The sequence below is a fragment of the Aulostomus chinensis genome, chromosome 1, assembly GCF_037954235.1.
Source record: "Aulostomus chinensis isolate RoL2024-O1b breed Wild chromosome 1, RoL_Achi_v1.0, whole genome shotgun sequence".
Classification (NCBI taxonomy): domain Eukaryota; kingdom Metazoa; phylum Chordata; class Actinopteri; order Syngnathiformes; family Aulostomidae; genus Aulostomus; species Aulostomus chinensis.
In genome coordinates this window covers 21223159-21235043 of record NC_141320.1, presented here as the reverse complement: position 1 = coordinate 21235043, position 11885 = coordinate 21223159, and the positions used below count along the sequence as shown (strand labels likewise).

At 44.3% G+C, this 11885-nt stretch overlaps 1 long non-coding RNA gene and 1 other non-coding gene across 2 annotated transcripts; both read right to left on the bottom strand.

The window, feature by feature from the left end:
• Positions 1–1233: 1233 nt before the first annotated feature.
• Positions 1234–2361, bottom strand: LOC147270744 (uncharacterized). The gene is made up of 4 exons (XR_015115714.1): positions 2245–2361; positions 2105–2172; positions 1961–2016; positions 1234–1876 (listed from the first exon to the last, which is right to left on the bottom strand). It is a non-coding gene; the product is annotated as an uncharacterized LOC147270744 (long non-coding RNA).
• A 5272-nt stretch (positions 2362–7633) lies between these two features.
• On the bottom strand, positions 7634–7705 carry trnae-uuc (transfer RNA glutamic acid (anticodon UUC)). Its single transcript has one exon. It is a non-coding gene; the product is annotated as a tRNA-Glu (tRNA).
• Positions 7706–11885: the final 4180 nt, after the last annotated feature.

The following is an 11885-nucleotide window of genomic DNA, read 5'->3' as shown; positions in this document are numbered from 1 at the left end:
TTGACGGTATTCGAAACGTTCACTCCATTACTGTTAGCATCATTTTGAGTTCATTAGCAATTCTTCCAACATCACTGTCGCATTATTTTGAGGTTATTAGCAGCTCTTAGTACATTACTGTCGCATCATTTTGAGATCATTTGCGATTTTTACAAAATCATCGTAGCATTATTTTGAGGTTATTAGCAACTCTTACTACATTACTGTCAGCATCATTTTGAGGTTACTCGCAACTCTCACTACATGACTTTCAGCATCACTGTAAGGTTATTTGAAACTTTCACTACATTACTGTTAGCATCATTTTGAGTACATTAGCAATTCTTCTGACATCACTGTCGCATTATTTTGAGGTCAGTAGCAACACTTACTACATCACTGTAAGCCTCACTGAGTTTATTAGCAACTATCACTACATTACTGTTAGCATCATTTTCAGTTCATTAGCAATTCTTACTCCATCACTGTCGCATCATTTTAGTTCATTAGCCATTCTTCCAACATCACTGTCGCATTATTTTGAGGTTACTCGCAACTTTAACCACATGACTGTCAGCATCACTTTGAGGTTATTCGAAACTTTCACTACATTACCGTCAGCATCATTTTGAGTTCATTAGCAATTCTTACTACATCACTGTCGCATCATTTTGAGATCATTAGCAATTCTTACGATATCACTGTCGCATTATTTTGAGGATCGTTTCAACTCTTACTACATGACTGTCAGCATCACGTTGAGGTTATTCGAAACACTTACTACATTACTGTAAGCATCATTTTGAGTTCATTAGCAATTCTTACTACATCACTGTAGCATTATTTTGAGGTTATTAGCAACTCTTACTACATTACTGTAAGCATCATTTTGAGTTCATTACCAACTCTTACTACATCACTGTAGCATTATTTTGAGGTTCGTAGAGTGGCAAGGCGAGCGGTGGGGAACAGTTGCCAACAACGCCACCTGGGGGCTTTCACCCCAGGATATAATCAAAATTTCAAAATGACCAGGCTTCCATTTGAACAAAGGCACACAGTTCGAGAGACACAACAGGACAGGACCGTGATTTCCAATTATAAAAATACTTTTATTAGAAAAATAGTTTAAAATGAGCAACAGACTAAATGAATACCAATGGATATAATAAGGAGTGCAAGAGGAATGACCAAAAGGAAAAGGGGACAGGGCTGGGGCTTACCACGACAGCGGTAACGAAAAGGGGAGGGATCCAAAAAAACTACACTTCACCCGTGACACAGCAAACCAAAAAAACATGAATAAGGAACCACCACCAGGGGGACCGCTGCCGCTCTGGGCCCTCAACACCTGTCAAAGAAAAGAAAAGAACACCATCAAAAACATGAAATCAAGGCAACCCTCACACACGAACCAAATATCACTACCACAAATAACCCAACAGAAACTGTTTTAAATCCAAATGATCAAAATGGGGAGCAAAAGGCTATAATAATAATAATAATAATAATAACAATAATATAATAATAATAATAATAATAATAATAAGGGTTCTAAACAATAAATCAAATGTAACCCACAAAAACTAACAATAATAATTCAAAGAAAGAAATAACAAATAGAAAAGGAATAAACTCAAGTAATTAAGGAAATGTCTCCCCCTCTAATTAAAACCAGGCTCCAAGGGGGATGGCTCAGCGCCGATGAGGGTCGGGATGCCCTCTCTTGGCCCACGTTGAGGCTCTTATGAAGGCCGTAGTGCACGGCTTTAACCACCGTTACTGGGAGCAGCGTTAGTTATGAGCCGAATCAGCAAGAATCCAGAATGAAGAAGAGGAGAAGAGAAGAAGAACCAAAACAACAGCGAGGCTCACAGCAGCAATTGACGGCTGCGCACTGCAAAATAAACAAGTTCACCTAATTAAAATGTGGATGAAGGGGATTACAGAATAACAAAAGCTAAGAATAAACATTTCCTACCGGAGAGCAGAATCGTGGTGTCAGACAAGGCAGGAGGAGGAAGCCCGCAGCCCAGACTACACAAACGATGGCCGGGAGAGGATAATCAGAACACCACAGATCATCGGCAGCTTGATATGAAAGGCAGACAACTACGCGTCTTACCCCCAGAAAGCGCACCACGCACACACCGGCCCCAGGGAGACAGCCCAGCTCCCGGTAACACCACACCGCTGGACGGAGCAAAACTGGAGTAAACACGGGGCCCAGGACACTGAATAATGGAGCAGAGCAAGCATGCATACCTTTGTTTGTAACCGATCTGCTGACCAGCGAGACGCCACCACGCACGGCTGTCAGCTCTGTAAAGGAGGGAGAGGAAGTGGAAAGGACGGAGAAGGGTCGGACCAGGTCTACTGCTAGGTGACCACTCACTATCGTCTGCCACACTGCCCCTCACGGTGGGGAGTGTAGCGCCATCCTGACACAACACTGACACACACACACACACACACACACACACACACACACACACACACACACACACCCTCCCAGTCACTAACCCATATTGTCACCACTTAAACCACCACTGGAGTATTGACAGAGATTCCACATGTTGGTCAACCAGAGAAGCTCCAACTGGTGAAGGTCATCCAACCCTGCATGAAGGTCAACCTCCATCATCTGCTGCTCCTTAGCAGGGACTTAGCTCCAATGGTAGAGTGCTAGCTTAGCATGTGAGAGGTAGAGGGATCCATGCCCTCATTCTCCAGAATACTTTAACTTGTTCTGTTGATCAGAGGAGCTGCTGGGTGATGAATGCTGATGTTTGTCCACTGGTGTGATAAAGTGTCTCCTGTTACTGAGATGAGGATGAACACCTGCTCAGGTCAAAGCTGCAATCAAACCAGGGACTCTGAACCACACACAATGAAGGAGTTTGTCACCAGCCTTTAAAATTCCCACCATCTCCTGAATGTGGAGCAACTTGTCCTGCCAAAACTGTCCCCTCTACCATTCTTAATAACACCTGTCCTGACAGCCAATCATGCTGGGCTGCAGCGGTGAAAGCACTGAATGCAGCCAGGATACACAATGACTCAGGCAACAGTTGAGACAGGGCAGGACAAAAAATGACCTCCTGATGGCGTTAGGAGTGATTCTTACAAGAACCAATCAATAAAAGTGGGTGGTGACCTGCTCATGTGACGCTTGTGTTGATGATTACTGGGTCTCCTCCATGCTCATTTATCATGAATGAATCCCTCTGAGTAAAACACCTGATGACTCCTGAGTTGTTTCACAAAATGTGTGTGTGTGTGTGTGTGTGTGTGTGTGTGTGTGTGTGTGCAATAACTACGAGTTATCTATGTATAGATCAAACAATTATTCATCAATTGGATACATTGACAGTGGAAGTTCAGGTTTCCTGTAATTCAGTTTGCAGACAACACAGAAAACTGCCCCTGACCCCTCCCCTCATTCTGGAGGCTTTAACATGAAAATGAAAATGCTGACAGACACAAATGCAAATCAGGGTATTTGACCAGAGGTGACATATTTTTTAATGCTTTTCTTGTTATATTTGTTATATATGTTCTGTATGGTTATATTTGTTATGGTTGTTATGGAGTTGATGGTTATTATCTCTTTTTCTTGTGTCTTTGTCTTTGTTGTCCTCCCCTTCGTCCGTCCTGGATTTTTGACCTTGGTTGCAGGAAGCCTGTGACCTCAACTCCTTTTTCTGTGTTGCTGAACGTAGAGCCTTTCTTCATTGTGCTCGCTAAAGTGTGATCCTCCCTGCTAATTCCTTATTTCATTGACTAATTACCCACCAAAAATAAATACCTAATTGCTTTATTTGGCTGAAGTTTAAAAGACCATCATTCTGGTAGCAACAGTCTTTCTGCCTTGTAAACACGCTAAGCTAACGATGGCTTCTCCCTCTTGTTCTCCTCTCTCCTGCTCAGAGTGCCACATGTTTTCTTCCTCCTCTGCCTCCTTTAGTGATACTGGTAAGTGTGTTAAATGTAGTTTTTTTGTTGTGTTGGAGGTGAGGCTTAGCGATGTTGAATTGGACCTGCAGCGGCTCTGCACCAAAGCTGCGAGAGCTAGCCAACCCTCACTAGCAGGTGCGGACCACCTTAGCTTAGCTCCTAGCTTAGGCCCAACTAGCGCTCCCCCAGCAGCTCCCAAGCATCTGGGAGAGCGCCAAGAAAAGTCGGGCCTAAGCTAGGATGTGCTTGCTCATGAAGAATTGTTGGGTGTAAATTCATTTAAGGAGTGTTGAACTGGACCTGTTCTACTTGTAAAGTGTAACTTTTGTTGTTATTTGGTGCTTTACAGGGTGATGACTTGACTTCATTGCAGCTTTGACCTGAGCAGGTGTTCATCCTCATCTCAGTAACAGGGGACACTTTATCACAGCAGTGGACAAACATCAGCATTCATCCCCCAGCAGCTCCTCTGATCAACAGAACAAGCTGAAGTATTCTGGAGAATGAGGGCATCGATCCCTCTACCTCTCACATGCTAAGCTAGCACTCTACCATTTGAGCTAATTCCCCTGTTAAGGAGCACAGCAGATGATGCAGGTTGACCTTCATGGTTGGATGACCTTCACCAGTTGAAGCTTCTCTGGTTGACCAATGTAATGGAGACCAAGGGTTCCATGACATAAATGATGAATTGAAGGTAGCATTTGTCTTGGTATTAACAGTTTATGTAAATTATTGGCACACACACATGTTAATGGTGAGGTTTATTGAATCAGCAAACAAGTGAAACATTTTCTATGCCATGTGTTCCAGGGAGGGACCTGGGAAGCACAGGGGGACCAGCCATCCTACCTGTGGAAAATGAAGACCCCAGTGTCAGTCAGTGGGAGTCACTGTGCAAGGCCTGGTATTTTGGGTTTGTCAAGTTTGTCTCGTGTAAATGTGGCAGTTTCAGTCGTCACGGTCAGTCCTCACCTCTTCCTGGTGGTTTCCTTAAAGGGGGTGGAGCCAACAACAGAGACCCTTGACCCCTGACCCTGGTCAGAGAGTCTCTGACCAGCTCTCCTGCTCTCTTTCCTCCTACCAGTCAAAGCAGACATCTTCACCTACTGATCTTGGATCTGCTGCCCGTTCCTGCCTGGTAAAAGAAGGAACCAGCACCTGGTTCTCCAGGCTGAATGAACTCCAGGACGTTGGCCAGCCGTGTCAGTTGAAACCTTATTTGTCCTAATAGAGAAAAAATAAGTCTGATTGTTGATGAAAGATGTCCTCATGGCTTTGGAACTGTGGTTGGGGACCAGCCAACATGAGCACATTCATGGAAGAATAGCAACAAAAACAGGAAGTGTTAGTTAGCAAGTACTCACCAGTCTGTCACTATCATACTTGATTCTAGTGGAACAAAATGGCTGCTGCTGACTGTGCTGCCTGGTGGAGGATCACTCTTCACCATCCTCTCAGGCCTTGATGGAACCAAAAAGGCCAGTTCCTGGAGAAGATCTTCTAGGGGTCCAGGTTAAAGCGGTGCCCCAGCTGGCAGCAGGTGCTGACCCAGGTCCTGCATGGGAGATACTGTCAGTTCTGTTCTGCCCTGCTCACAACCACAGGCTGGTGTTGAGGCCTGCAGCAACCAGGGCCCCAGTCACCAAGAGTATAAAGGCTGGTCATTGTGGCAGTGGGAGGAGTCAAAATGAAGACAGACCAATGTGAGCAGGACGTTCCTGGAGAAGTCAGAAGAACTTGACCATGTTTCCTACAGTACCCAGGAGGCCTGGTAGTTGTTGAAGGAAGCTCCAAAAGCAAAGAGCAGACAGCAGGACATCAAAAGAAAAGATCCAGACACTAAAACTACAAGTAGAAACAAGAAGAAATACTAAAAGCTTTGGAAAGATACTACAAGGTTGGATATACATTATTATATACACTACTATTCTCATTGACTCCTAAAGAGGGACAGGAAACATTAGAATGTGGATCAGATCAGCTGATTTCAGTGTTGAGTCCATCCCTCCATCCACTTTCTGTTCTATCCTTTAAGGGTCACGGGGGGGGGGGTGATCCCAGGTGACGTTGTTCAAGAGGCAGGGTTCACCCTGGACAGGTCACCAGTCCATCAGGAGAAATGAGGTGGTCGGTTTCATGCAACCTAAACTAAAACATTAGTCAGATCAAATTCAGATTAAAGCAAGAGTCTCCAGATCAAAGTCAGAATTCCTGATGATGTCATCAGGGCTTTGACAGTAACTAGAATTCTGTCTTTGATCTCAGGAGGACATGAAAGAAACACAATTTAGAAAAGTATATGAGACCACGGCAGCATGATGGTTTAGTGGTCAGCAATGTGGCCTCACAGCAAGAAGGTTCTGGATTTGAGTCCAGGCTCGGGTGCAGAATCTGCATGTTCTCCCCGTGCATGCGTGGGTTCTCTCTGGGTACTCCAGCTTCTTCCCACCGTCCAAAGACATGTAATTTGGGATTAGGCTGATTGGACACTCTAAATTGACTGTAGATGTGAGTGTGAATGGTTTTGGCGACCTGTCCAGGGTGAACCCCGCCTCTGGCCCGTAGATGCTGGGATAGGCTCCAGCCCCCTCGACCATCAATGTAGGTCTTTTGTTAATTGCATGCCACATGAAATTATTATTGGTCAGTTTCCTAGCAACAGTCTCACAGCGTCAAGACAAGAACACTTCTACTTTTGATGATGACAGTTTGTTCAACACTAAACTTCATCCAGTACCATGTTGTCAAACACTGGAACCTCCACAGCACCTGAACAGGGACTTGAACCCTGGACCCTCACATTAAAAGTCTGATGCTCTACCGTCTGAGCTCCTCAGGCTCTTTCTACAGCATTGAGACAGGAACAGAAACACCTGTGAAGGTCAAACTGATGCTTTCTTGACTTGTTCAGTCCTCCATGTTAAAGTCCACCATGCTTTTGATTGGCTCTGATTCTCTGTGGCAAAATCCAACAAGAGGCTCCAAAAATGTCCTGAATGTCACAAGAATGCACAGGACAAGATGTTAGTTTCCTTCATGTCTGCAGTTCCTCCACTGGAAAGTAAAGTCAATGCTGCGCCTCTGCTGAAACCTGGGATCGGACCAGGGACCTTTAGATCTTCAGTCTAAGGCTCTCCCAACTGAGCTGGTTCAGTTCTGAGTGAGGGCCCTGCTTCTCTCATTTATAATCTCTTCCACTCTCACTAGAACTTAGAGAGGATTGGAGCTTCTGAAGTCCTGACACAAATCAAACCAGGGACTTTGAACTACACAGTGAAGGAGTTGATCATCAAGGTCGATGACAGCTTCTTAAGTTCTAGCTTTGATCAAATATAAGAAATGTAAATGAATTCAACATTGATTGCATTTCCCTCCTTTCTTTGGAGCAAGGAACCGAGGACTGGAGCTCTAAGTTTTCCAGTTCCTACATCAGTGAATGGACTTTCTGTGCTGCAAGGAACCAAAGCTACTAAGGAGGATTACAGTTTGTCCTTGCAGGAGTCAGTGACTTAATAGAGTCTAACAAAGGGTTGAACCTGAATGAGACAGTCACCCTTCAACATGGGGCCATGGCAGAGTGAACCAAGAACACTACAATGGGGGTGAGAGTGGAGCCATGATGGATTCACAGTTCATCACCTCCACCATCATGTGGACCACCTGATCACCTCTCCCTCAACCTCTAAATAACTCATTCCCTGACCGGGAATCGAACCCAGGCCGCGGCGGTGAAAGCGCCAAATCCTAGCCACTAGACCATCAGGGACCACACAGAGCACTCCAACAACAGAGACTATAGACAATGACTCAAGAACACAGGACTCTGTGGTCTCAGCTTGAGATGCAGAGGGTCCACCAAGACCACCAGACACCTCAGCCCCCTAAAGACAGTCCACCCCCAGGATCAGCTTCTATCACTCAGTGGTCCAGAACCATGATGAAGCCTGATCAGGAATGTGAGCAAAGCTCTTGGAACAGGCCTGCTGCCACCACAACTAAGATCCTGCAGGTCACAAGAAACTCCAGTTTCCAGCTGACAAGTGGACTTTCCTCTGATCTGTGGTGGTGCTGAGTTTAGCAAACACCTCCAACAAGAAGATGAAGGAGGCCATCAACTCCTCCAAGCTCAACATCTATACTGGCTTTACTGGGAGATCAGGAGGTCAAAGCAGATCTTCACCCTCCACCTCAGATGGTTTCTACTCACAGAGATGAGGGACCAGTTCAAACCAGCTCCCTGGAGCTCCCTTAAGCCATTGTCCCCCTCAGCTAACATCTGGATCTGGACCTGCACCGGTGCTGACTTGTGTCTTGAGTCCCCAGAGTTTGTTGAACCAGAGAAGCTTCAACTGGTGACGGTCGTACAACCAAGCGTGAAGGTGAGCCTGCATTGTCTGATCTGGAGCTAACAGGAATTAGCAAGTTAGCAACTGTTCTAGAGTTGCTGCTGAGTTGAATTTGAATTTATTTGTTGAAAGGTTCCAGTTTCTATGAGGTCAGGGAAGATTGGTGTGGATCTAAAGGTCCCTGGTTGGATTCCCACCTCTCACAGAGGACCTGATGCTTCACGTGAGCTGTGGGATTGGTCTTTACTGCTGAGACAGAAAGAATCCTCCCACATTGGCTTCTTTTAACTGTCAACATTGGTTTGGCTCATTGGAACATTTTCAAACCCTCGTTGCTCAGATTTTACATGAATTTGATCATGACTTTAGACACATGTTCTGTTTATTAATTAAATAATAACTTGAGTTATGAATTTAGTGAGTCAACCAGACTTGGTCAATGACAAAGTTAGTCTGGTTATTATTCAGTTTCCAGTCAGTAGGAACACACACACACACACACACACACACACACACACACACACACACACACACACAGCCTGTCTTCAGTATAAAATGGTCTGTCACGTTCTCTCACGTTGGAAGATTTCTCTGACTCCATTGTGAATACAGAGATTCTTCATCTGCCACCTGAGTCTTGATCCACTGATTCCTCTGATCCACCTCTTTCTGCTCCAACAAGGCTGACATGGATCAGGTGGGTCCATGTCATCCAATCAGGAGGTTTCTCCTCTCAGTTAATTTTCTTCATCCCAGTTTGATTGATTCTTCTCAGCCTGATGAAGGAGCATCTGATCAGGTGTTTGGCTGCTTGTTGGTTGTAATTCCATAGACTTTAATCTCAGATGTTATAGAATTAATAATGCAATGGCAGTCCTGCCAAGTGACATCAGTCACATGACAGGATGGCCCAGTCATGTGACTGAAGGAGCTGAGAGCTTCTACACACCATTGTTGATGGTGTCTTCCAACATAGTCAGCAGCCACAACTCCTCTATCAACACCTGTCAGAGACCTGCTGGAGGCTCCACTGAGGTTTGAACTGGGATCACTGGATTCAGAGTCCAGAGTGCTCACCATTCCACCATGGAACCATCAAAGAGGAAACGAGTGAGACAAACTATGGCACTAATCATGTATGAGGGACTGCAGTGGTTTTCTGGATCTAATTTCCACAAACAAATGATGATTTGGGGAAAGGTCTGACAAAGTCTGACAAACATACCCTGATTTTTTCACAAACAAATGATGATTTTTAGACAGTGACACAGGGCTCTTATTTTGGAGGGCCATCAGGATGTGAAATATCCCAGACCTCTGAGATCAGAGTGTTCACTTTGATCTCAGGGTCCTGAATTTGGAGGTTCTTCCTTTGGTCTCCAAGTTCTAACTCCCATCTGCTGAATCCTTTTTTTAATGAACTCCTCAGACCCTGATGATGTCAGGAAGAAATCCAGACATTCAGTTCTCATCTCAGCTGTTCTGACTGAGACGTCAAGCAGTCAGGAAAAAAGTGTTACGACCCAAAGTGGGACCTTTACAGGAGCTAACAAAGTGTCTTTTTTCTAAACTACTTGAGGAACTGGTTAAACCAGTAAAATATGCATTTCTGTGTGCAGACCAGTGGGGAGCCTGGGTGAGTGGAAGGATGTTTACCACCAACACAGAACCCAGACTTTAGTCATGTGATGAGATGGAGACTCTGATGATGAAGTTAATGGACAAAATGTGAATTGAAAGAAAACACATTTCTTCAGCAGACTTTGATCCAACATTGAAGTTAGATTTTGGTGGCTGCTCCATGTTGGAGGAAACCAGGCGATGTTGGACCGTCACAGGGAAGCTCCTTTGCCTCCTCTGCTGCCAGTTCAACCACTCACTCCCATCAGTGGAGAGCAGCTTCAACTGGGTTTGGAATTTACCACTGTGGATGCATAGGAATGTGGAGAAATTGTCCTTTGTCAGAAGTGGGATTTGAACACACGCCTCCAGGAGAGACTGCAACCTGAACGCAGCGCCTTAGACCGCTCAGCCATCCTGACAGAAACTGACAGTCGGAGACTGAATTAATTCATTGACAAAGTAGAATTTCTGTTAACATTAAACACACAGTCTGTGTTCATGGCAGGAAGAAATGAATGTGTGTGTGTGTGTGTGTGTGTGTGTGTGTGTGTCAAGTCACAACAAAAGTTCTCTCATGACTCTTTACTAGTAGAGCAGGTCCAGCACCAAACTCCTTCAATGAACCTACACCAACAGTTCTCCATCAGCAGCACATCCTGCAACAGTGGTGATGAAAACCTTCCTTTTAACAGGCAGGAACGTGGAGCAGATCCAGGATCAGTGGGGACGGACGTCTGCTTTGACCGGTTGGGGGGAAAGAGAGCAGGAGAGCAGGGCAGAGACAAAGACAGATAAGGCTCTCCTAAAACAACGACTGTTCAGTCAATGGTAGAGCAGAGTGGAGCAGAGGAAGCGTGCTGGGCCCAGAACCCAGAGGTCGATGGATCAAAACCATCCTCTGCTAAAAGAACAAAATAAAATGAACCAGTGTCTTTAGAAATGTGTGTCTGTTAAAAAGAGGTTCATAAGGATTTTGTCTTCCTCCACAATCACCAACCATTGTGAGAGTTAACAACAGTCCACTTTCTGACTGAAGCAAAAGTAGACTTCAAAAGGTTTTTCTGATTCAAAATAGCAGCTAGTTGCTACGAACCTAAAAATATTGCGACAGTGATGTCGGAAGAATTGCTAATGATCTCAAAATAATGTGACAGTGATGTCGGAAGAATTGCTAATGAACTCAAAATGATGCTAACAGTAATGGAGTGAAACTTTCGAATAACCTCAAAGTGATGCTGACAGTAATGTAGTAAGAGTTGCTACGAACCTCAAAATAATGCGACAGTGATGTCGAAAGAATTGCTAATGATGTCAAAATGATGCGACAGTGATGTAGTAAAAGTTGCTACGAACCTCAGAATATTGCGACAGTGATGTCGGAAGAATTGCTAATGAACTCAAGATGATGCTAACAGTAATGTAGTGATAGTTGCTAAGAAACTCAGTGATGCTTACAGTAATGTAGTAAGAGTTTCGAACAACCTCAAAGTGATGCTGACAGTCATTTAGTAAGAGTTGCTAATGAACTCAATTCAATGCTACAGTGATGTCGTGAGAATTGCTCATTAACTCAAAATGATGCTAACAGTAATGTAGTGATAGTTGCTAATAAACTCAAAGTGATGCTGACAGTAATGTAGTAAGAGTTGCTACGAACCTTAAAATAATGCAACAATAATGTAGTAAGAGTTGCTAAGAACCTCAAAATATTGCGACAGTGATGTCGGCAGAATTGCTAATGATCTCAAAATGATGCGACAGTGATGTAGTAAGAATTGCTAATGAACTCAAAATGATGCTAACAGTAATGGAGTGAAACTTTCGAATAACCTCAGTGATGCTGACAGTCATTTAGTAAGAGTTGCTAATGAACTCAATTTAATGCTTCAGTGATGTCGTTAGAATTGCTAATGAACTCAAGATGATGCTAACAGTAATGTAGTGATAGTTGCTAATCAAATCAGTGATGCTTACAGT